The following is a 9,924-nucleotide window of genomic DNA, read 5'->3' as shown; positions in this document are numbered from 1 at the left end:
AGAATCCTTACCATCTCTCTAAACTACACCATCTCTCTAAGCCTTTACCATCTCTAGAATCCTTACCATCATTCTAAACTACACCATCTCTCTAAGCCTTGACCATCTCTCTAAGCCTTGACCATCTCTCTAAGCCTTGACCATCTCTCTAAACTACACCATCTCTCTAAGCCTTGACCATCTCTCTAAACTACACCATCTCTCTAAGCCTTGACCATCTCTCTAAACTACACCATCTCTCTAAGCCTTGACCATCTCTCTAAACTACACCATCTCTCTAAGCCTTTACCATCTCTCTAAACTACACCATCTCTCTAAACTACACCATCTCTCTAAGCCTTTACCATCTCTCTTAGTTACACCATCTCTCTAAACTACACCATCTCTAGAATCCTTACCATCATTCTAAACTACACCATCTCTCTAAGTTACACCATCTCTCTAAGTTACACCATCTCTCTAAGTTACACAATCTCTCTAAGCCTTTACCATCTCTCTAAACTACACCATCTATAGCAGTAATCTACTAACCCCACTGTGTTTAACTGGCTCTATAGCAGAAATCTACCAACCCCACTGTGTTTAACTGGCTCTATAGCAGTATTATACCAACCCCACTGTGTTTAACTGACTCTATAGCAGTATTATACCAACCCCACTGTGGTTAACTGGCTCTATAGCAGTAATCTACCAACCCCACTGTGGTTAACTGGCACTATAGCAGTAATCTACCAACCCCACTGTGGTTAACCGTCACTATAGCAGTATTATACCAACCCCACTGTGTTTAACTGGCTCTATAGCAGTAATATACCAACCCCACTGTGTTTAACTGGCTCTATAGCAGTATTATACCAACCCCACTGTGTTTAACAGGCTCTATAGCAGTAATATACCAACCCCACTGTGGTTAACTGGCTCTATAGCAGTAATATACCAACCCCACTGTGGTTAACTGGCACTATAGCAGTATTATACCAACCCCACTGTGGTTAACAGGCTCTATAGCAGTAATATACCAACCCCACTGTGGTTAACAGGCTCTATAGCAGTAATATACCAACCCCACTGTGTTTAACTGGCTCTATAGCAGTATTATACCAACCCCACTGTGTTTAACTGGCTCTATAGCAGTAATATACCAACCCCACTGTGTTTAACTGACTCTATAGCAGTAATCTACCAACCCCACTGTGTTTAACTGGCTCTATAGCAGTATTATACCAACCCCACTGTGTTTAACTGGCTCTATAGCAGTAATATACCAACCCCACTGTGGTTAACAGGCTCTATAGCAGTAATATACCAACCCCACTGTGTTTAACTGGCTCTATAGCAGTATTATACCAACCCCACTGTGGTTAACAGGCTCTATATCAGCATCTGAATAAAAACTGTGAAATGACTAATTGTCATTTAGTGAGGGAGAGCGGGCAAGGAGGAGAGCTAACAGAGCCAGCTGAACCATGGCCAGAGGAGTGACGCACACACAGGTATGCAGGTCTAAACTCAGACATTTTGGATCTATGGTGGCACTGTGGCAGATGTGTTAGTGATTAACCTGTAAGTCACTGTGGCTCTGTGAGACAGGAAACAGAGGAATCACAGAGAGAGTGAACTCCCTGACTTCTTTTCATCCAGTAGGTATATAGTTGAACGTCTGAGGATAGGATGGGTGAGAAACTCAATGTTACCTCGGTGCATATAGTTAGAATTCCTTGAAAGAACACATAGTTAGAATCCCCTCAGACAGAATAGAGTTAGCCTTCCCCTCGGAGAGAATGGAGATAGCCTTCCCCTCGGAGAGAATGGAGTTAGCCTTCCCCTCGGAGAGAATGGAGTTAGCCTTCCCCTCGGAGAGAATTGGAGTTAGCATTCCCCTCGGAGAGAATGGAGTTAGCATTCCCCTCGGAGAGAATGGAGTTAGCATTCCCCTCGGAGAGAATGGAGTTAGCATTCCCCTCGGAGAGAATGGAGTTAGCATTCCCCTCGGAGAGAATGGAGTTAGCATTCCCCTCGGAGAGAATGGAGTTAGCATTCCCCTCGGGGAGAATGGAATTGGAATGGGAATGCCTCAGTGGTGCACTATAAAGGGAATAGGGTGCCATTTGGAATGCAATCTATGAGCTTCATGTACTGTATCTCTATGGGCTACAAAGACCCTGTTCCCGACAGGGGCCAGCCAGGGAGGATCATATTATATCACACAGATGGAGCAGGCAGTGTGGACTCTGCCCTACTTGTAGTAGAAGATTAGACACACACACTGAACATGGGGTCTGCAGAGCAGTAGGGGAGGAAAATTAAACCTATGGGGCCAGAATGAAATGAAAAAACCTCTCTACACAAGTGCACACACACACACACACACACACACACACACTGCTTCGTTCATGCATCAGCAACTGGAGGTGAGCCAGACTGCAGCATGTACTGTACAGGTACAGTGCATTCAGAACGTATTCAGAACCCTTGACTTGTTCCACATTTTGTTACATTACAGCCTTATTCTAAAACAAAACTTTAAACACACATACAGTACAACAACAAAAAGTTTTGACAAAAAACAGCTGGCCTAATAACAATTACATTCTTCTATGATATATACATCGATCAAGGGTTAAAACTCCACCAACGAAACTAGAGAGAATTCCAGGACCACGGAGCTAAGTAACTAAAACTATTTCTACCATGACCCGTTCTAATTTTTGGTACTGTTAGAAGCGAATGGGACCGCAATTTATATTTATTTACCAACCTGACTAAAAAAGAACAGAGATAAAATGGCGTTTTACCCAGTATGGCCTTATAAATCAGTGTATACCAGTGTTTAAGGCTACGCAAGGTCAATGACTACCAGCCAACGGAGCTGTAGAGATCACAATGATGTGTAAGACGTTTTTGATTGGTAATGAACCTGAGGGCTGCATGATACACTGAATCAAGTGCTCTCAGGGTAGTGGTTGAGGCCTGCATATATACATCTGCCAGTTTATCATGAACCCCACACACCCAAATATTTGTACACTAACTTGCTCTATAGTATGTCCAGCCAATGTAGCAATGACATGATTTGTAACATGCTTGGCATTTGAAAATACCATGCATTTTGTTTTACCTGAATTTAGAACCAGCTTTAAATCATACAGATTCTGTTGTATGATGTTAAATGCACTTTGGGCATTTTCAAAAGCTAAAGATAAACTACTACCACTTGAATAAAGAACGGTATCATCTGCATAAAAATGAACATCTGCTGTTTCAATAAGATCCCCAATGTTGTTGATATACAAAATGAACAACAGTGGGCCCAAAATAGAACCTTGCGGAACACCTGAGGACACCTCTATGGACTCGGATTTGCAACCATCCGCCATTACACATTGTGTACCAATCTAGAGCATGATCAGTAATTCCACAACATTTTAACCTTTGCACTAACACAGCATGGTCCACGGTGTCAAAAGCCTCCAACAAATCAATAAAGATAGACACCATGTAACTTCTTATCAAGAGCACAGTGGATGTAATTTAAAATCTTCAATGTTGCTGAAACAGTGCTGTGGCCAGACCTAAAACCTCTTTGCATTCCATTTAAGATGTTGCTTTCTTGGAAGTATGTCTTTAGCTGCCTACTAACTAAGGACTCCAGGACTTTTGACAGTACAGACAATTTTGATATGGGTCGATAGTTGTCAAGTAGCAAAGGATCTCCACCTTTCAGGAGAGGCAGTACAAAAGCAGATTTCCATAACTTGAGGTTTTCCTTAACATCAAGCGTGAGGTTATAAATACATGTTAAGGGGGGAGCAATGATGTCTGCAGCTAGGTGTAGGAGGCGAGGATCGAGTTCATCAGGGCCAGGGGAGGTTTTTCCATCAATTTCTTTCAGGGTTTTACACACTTCTGAAACAGAGAAGGATGAAATGGAGAACACTGGTGAAGGACTGCACAGGGGTGTCAGGTAAATTCATAGGGGGCTCGATTATACATTTGACCTTTTCAAATAAACTGCCTGCATCTAAAATATGCTGATTCAAAGCTTTAAGAATGGAGGTTCTCTCAGTTACAATCTGTGTGTCGAACAAAAATGGTTTGGGAAGCTGTGTATCTTTTTTGAACTCCAAACCCTTCACAACTTGCCCAAATTTGGATGGATTTTTTTTTTATGATGTGAAGTAGATTTCAGGTAGTGGTCTGCTTTCAATTGACGGATCATAGCCACACCCATATTTCGAAGATATTTAAAAGCCGTCCAATCATCTGCCAAACCAGTCCCTCCTGCTTTAGCCCACATAGCATTTCGTTCCCTTATGATGTTTGTAAGTTCCTCAGTAAACCAAGGGTTCTCTCTGCCCTAAATCCTGTATTTTTTAAAAGGGGCCTATTGCAAACATCCTGGAATGTGTTGTGGAAGTAAGAAAAGGCTAGTTCAACATCAGGGATGAATTATATTCCATTCAATGCTAGATACATCATGTAAAAAACCTGGAATATCAAACCCCTTCCAGTTTCTTTTCGTAATGACACGTGGAGATTTCTTAGGAATTTTACCATCTCTCACACTGGAAATAGCACAGTGGTCACTTATGTAATTTGCAAAAATACCAGAAGCATTAAAATGATGAGGAGTTTTGGTTAAGATCAAATCAATCAAAGAGGATTTGAGGATATTTTATATTCAACCTTGTTACACTGTTGAAAATCTGAGTGAGATTATAGGTATTGCATAGAATTTTGAGTTTGAGTCCTGAGCACGCTTGAGCAGGTTTTCAGCAAGGATCTCTCTGTACTTTGCTCTGTTCATCTTTCCCTCGATCCAGACTAGTCTCCCAGTCCCTGCCGCTGAAAAACATCCCCACAGCATGATGTTGCCACCACCATGCTTCACCGTAGGGATGGTGCCAGGTTTCCTGCAGACATGACGCCTGGCATTCAGGTGAAAGAGTTCACTCTTGGTTTCATCAGACCAGAGAATCTTGTTTCTCACGGTCCGAGAGTCCTTTAGGCAAACTCCAAAAGGGCTGTCATGTGCCTTTCACTGAGGAGTGGCTACCGTCTGGCCACTCTACCATAAAGACCTGATTGGTGGAGTGCTGCAGAGTTGGTTGTCCTTCTGGAAGGTTCTCCCATCTCCACAGAGGAACTCTGGAGCTCTGTCAAAGTGACCAAGGCCCTTCTCCCCCGATTGCTCAGTTTGGCCCGGCGGCCAGCTCTAGGAAGAGTCTTGGTGGTTCCAAATCCATTTCAGAATAAGGCTGTAATGTAACAAAATGTGTAAAAAGTCAAGTGGTCTGAATACTTTCTGAATGCACCGTATGTATGACAGTCTAATGACAGGCGTGTATGACAGTCTAATGACAGGTATGTATGACAGTCTAATGCCAGTCTAATGACAGGCGTGTATGACAGTCTAATGACAGGCGTGTATGACAGTCTAATGACAGGCGTGTATGACAGTCTAATGACAGGCGTGTATGACAGTCTAATGACAGGCGTGTATGACAGTCTAATGACAGGCGTTTATGACAGTCTAATGACAGGCGTGTATGACAGTCTAATGACAGGCGTGTATGACAGTCTAATGACAGGCGTGTATGACAGTCTAGTGACAGGCGTGTATGACAGTCTAGTGACAGGCGTGTATGACAGTCTAGTGACAGGCGTGTATGGCAGTGTAATGACAGGCGTGTATGGCAGTCTAATGACAGGTATGGATGGCAGTCTAATGACAGGTGTGGATGGCAGTCTAATGACAGGTGTTTATGAAAGTCTAATGACAGGCATGTATGGCAGTCTAATGACAGGTGTTTGACAGTCTAATGACAGGTGTGGATGGCAGTCTAATGACAGGTGTTTATGACAGTCTAATGACAGGCATGTATGACAGGCATGGATGGCAGTCTAATGACAGGTGTTTATGACAGTCTAATGACAGGCGTGTATGACAGTCTAATGACAGGTATGGATGGCAGTCTAATGACAGGTATGGATGGCAGTCTAATGACAGTCTAATGACAGGTGTTTATGACAGTCTAATGACAGGCGTGCATGGCAGTCTAATGACAGGCGTGCATGGCAGTCTAATGACAGGCGTGCATGGCAGTCTAATGACAGGCGTGTATGACAGTCTAATGACAGGTGTGTATGACAGTAATGACAGGTGTTTATGACAGTCTAATGACAGGTGTTTATGACAGTCTAATGACAGGCGTGCATGGCAGTCTAATGACAGGCGTGCATGGCAGTCTAATGACAGGCGTGTATGACAGTCTAATGACAGGTATGTATGACAGTCTACTGACAGGTGTTTATGACAGTCTAATGACAGGCGTGCATGGCAGTCTAATGGTGGCAGTTGGCACATGCTGTACATTCTCTGGGGAATAGGGAGAACATTCTCTGGGGAATAGGGAGAACATTAAACCTTGTTTTAATTATACTTCACGTCAAACTATTTTCTATGTAGCCTTCTTTCATAGCTTATGATGAGCACATATTTACTTGTCAGTTTAAGCCAATAGACTTTTTAGAGTTAATTTATTTCCTCAAAGTTTGTGGTTGTCAATACTGGCAAATATTTTACCACACACACACACAACACACATATATATATATATATATATATACACGACTCATCTGATTTCAGGAACAATAAAGCAGTCCTTGTTTGTCTCCGTGAGTCAATCTGTTTTATTGCGAAATCTTCCCCCAGCATGTGAGACGCTTTTAAAAATAGCTTTAAAACCCTGGACTGTTTTCTTTGGAAACACAGGAGCCTTCCTCTCTCCTGCACACACACACACACACACACACACACACACACACACACACACAGCAGACGTCCTCTCTCCTGCACACACACACACACACACACACACACACACACACACACACACACACACACACACACACACACAGCAGACGTCCTCTCTCCTACACACACACACACACACAGCAGACGTCCTCTCTCCTACACACACACACACAGCAGACGTTCTCCTGTTTTTCTTAGCCAGTGATGGTTAACTTGGGAGGACATTTTTTCACAGTTGGTCCAACGGGGCTTGTGGTTGCCGTGGACACCTAAATAGAACACAGGAGGTGAATCGTAGACGTTTGCAGGCACGCTGTGGTTTCCTACCCAGACTGGATTTACTTTACAGCCATTGGAAACCTGTCTTAGAGAGAGGAGGATCTCACTCAGTCCTGGACCAGACTAGACCAGACCTGTATCAGACCAGACCTGGACCAGACCTGTACCAGACCAGACCAGACCTGACCTGGGGTTGTTTTAGACCACTGAAATAGACTGTGGGACCAACACTAGACTTGGGGGCAACAGACACACACTGGGCTAGACCGAGGGACAGCAGACACACACTGGGCTAGACCGAGGGGCAGCAGACACACCCTGGGCTAGACCGAGGGGCAGCAGACACACACTGGGCTAGACCGAGGGACAGCAGACACACCCTGGGCTAGACCGAGGGGCAGCAGACACACACTGGGCTAGACCGAGGGGCAGCAGACACACCCTGGGCTAGACCGAGAGACAGCAGACACACACTGGGCTAGACCGAGGGACAGCAGACACACCCTGGGCTAGACCGAGGGGCAGCAGACACACCCTGGGCTAGACCGAGGGACAGCAGACACACACTGGGCTAGACCGAGGGGCAGCAGACACACCCTGGGCTAGACCGAGGGGCAGCAGACACACCCTGGGCTAGACCGAGGGACAGCAGACACACACTGGGCTAGACCGAGGGACAGCAGACACACACTGGGCTAGGCCGAGGGACAGCAGACACACACTGGGCTAGACCGAGGGGCAGCAGACACACACTGGGCTAGACCGAGGGACAGCAGACACACACTGGGCTAGACCGAGGGAGAGCAGACACACACTGGGCTAGACCGAGGGACAGCAGACACACACTGGGCTAGACCGAGGGACAGCAGACACACACTGGGCTAGACCGAGGGAGAGCAGACACACACTGGGCTAGACCGAGGGACAACAGACACACACTGGGCTAGACCGAGGGGCAGCAGACACACACTGGGCTAGACCGAGGGGCAGCAGACACACACTGGGCTAGACCGAGGGGCAGCAGACACACACTGGGCTAGACCGAGGGACAGCAGACACACACTGGGCTAGACCGAGGGGCAGCAGACACACACTGGGCTAGACCGAGGGACAGCAGACACACACTGGGCTAGACCGAGGGGCAGCAGACACACACTGGGCTAGACCGAGGGGCAGCAGACACACACTGGGCTAGACCGAGGGACAGCAGACACACCCTGGGCTAGACCGAGGGGCAGCAGACACACACTGGGCTAGACCGAGGGACAGCAGACACACTGGGCTAGACTGAGGGACAGCAGACACACACTGGGCTAGACCGAGGGGAGCAGACACACACTGGGCTAGACCGAGGGACAGCAGACACACCCCGGGCTAGACCGAGGGACAGCAGACACACTGGGCTAGACCGAGGGACAGCAGACACACACTGGGCTAGACCGAGGGACAGCAGACACACACTGGGCTAGACCGAGGGACAGCAGACACCGTTGCCTCTGACACTGGAGCTGCTTCACGTGACTAGGTCCCACCACAGGGTTGGTAGTGTGGGATCTCATTATGAGTGTGATGTGGTAGTCTGTGGAACTCTGGAACCCACATAGAGAACCTTCTCCTTTCCCTCTTCTCTGCACATCTTCCCAGGTTGTAGCTGGAAAAAATACAATGTACTTTCTATTTTGGTCTCTGTCTCTCTCTCTCTCTCTCTCTCTCTCTGTCTCTCTCGCACTCTCTCACTCTCTCACTCTCTGTCTCTCTCTCTCTCTCTCTGTCTCTCACTCACTCTCTCACTCACTCACTCACAAAACAGGAACTTTGTGTGGGGTCTCTATCCGTGAACAATTAGCTGTGTTAAATCAGGTTGCCCTTTTCACTGACAGGCTGAGTGGCTTGTCTTCTCTCTTTCTTTCTCTCTCTCTCTCCTAACCTGCTAAAAAGATTGATAATAATTGTATCAATAGTTCATGCTATTTCCCACTGCTGGTGCTGTGAGCTTATGGATGTTTAGTTTACCCACCTGCCCTTCAAACTAGTTCTCATATAGCGTGGTGCAGTGTGGCTGAACCACACACAAACCCTCCCCTGGTACCATACTTTTGGGTAAGAAAACACACACATGCGAACACAAACACATTCAACATCTAGTTCTAGAATGCTGTAAATCAATTTACCACTCTTCACCTCCTTTCCCATGGCAACGGTAACTTGTCAGAGAAGCCTGCTCCTGAGCTCTGGGTTTTAAGCCTAAATAAAAAGAACAAATAATAAGTAGTTGCTTAATTTATACTATGCAAACAGAAACTCCTGGCTGTTCCAGATAAAGTGCCAACTATGTTTCATTCAGTTGAAAAGCGTTTTTATCTGAGAGAATTTAGTTTGGAAGTTCTCAAAAGAACCTCTTTAGTATTAAAAGAAATTGGATTTCATTCTGAACCAACCTACTTTGCCTGATGGTGAGCAAAGATGTGACAAATTAGTTAAAGAATTTCATGTCTCATATCATTATGTTGAAATACACTATATATACAAAGGTATGTAAACACCCCTTCAAATGAGTGGATTCGGCTATTTCAGCCACACCCGTTGCTGACAGGTATATAAAATTGAGCACACAGCCATGTAATCTCCATAGACAAACATTAGCAGTAGAATGGCCTTACTGAAGAGCTCAGTGACTTTCAACGTGGCACCGGCATAGGATGCCACCTTTCCAAAAAGTCAGTTTGTCAAATGTCTGCCCTGCTAGAGCTGCCCCGGTCAACTGTAAGTGCTGTAATTGCGAAGTGGAAACGAGCTTCATGAAATGGGTTTCCATGGCTAAGCAGCCA

The sequence above is a fragment of the Oncorhynchus kisutch genome, unplaced genomic scaffold (genome assembly GCF_002021735.2).
Source record: "Oncorhynchus kisutch isolate 150728-3 unplaced genomic scaffold, Okis_V2 scaffold3968, whole genome shotgun sequence".
Taxonomy (NCBI): Eukaryota; Metazoa; Chordata; class Actinopteri; order Salmoniformes; family Salmonidae; genus Oncorhynchus; species Oncorhynchus kisutch.
This window is presented reverse-complemented; position numbering follows the sequence as displayed.